At 39.7% G+C, this 310-nt stretch overlaps 1 protein-coding gene across 1 annotated transcript in view; it reads left to right on the top strand.

The window, feature by feature from the left end:
• Positions 1-310, top strand: part of AGBL4 (ATP/GTP binding protein-like 4) — a 646,044-nt gene that overhangs the window by 547,281 nt on the left and 98,453 nt on the right. The window lies entirely within an intron of this gene.

Consider the following 310-nt stretch of genomic DNA (forward strand, 5'->3'; position numbering starts at 1 on the left):
AAATTTTCTTAAGTGAGACTTCTGTAGAGGCAGCAAGAGCTTGGGCCAAGATTCAGAGCCACATTTTTCTACTTATTTGCATGGCTAGTAATTTTTTATTGGATGTTGGATTTTGTGAATTAAACATGGTTGAATGTCTGGATTCTGTTATCTTCCCCTAAAGAGAGTTGGGATTTATATGCCAGTCAGTTACATTTCTTTTTTCATCTTGGTCCTTTTGAGATTTGTTTCTAAACTTTGTTAGTCTAGAGCAGCGGTTCCCAACCTGTGGGTCGTGACCCCTTTGTGGGTCGTACGACCCTTTCACATG

This window comes from Myotis davidii, unplaced genomic scaffold (genome assembly GCF_000327345.1).
Source record: "Myotis davidii unplaced genomic scaffold, ASM32734v1 scaffold539, whole genome shotgun sequence".
In the NCBI taxonomy this organism is placed as follows: Eukaryota; Metazoa; Chordata; class Mammalia; order Chiroptera; family Vespertilionidae; genus Myotis; species Myotis davidii.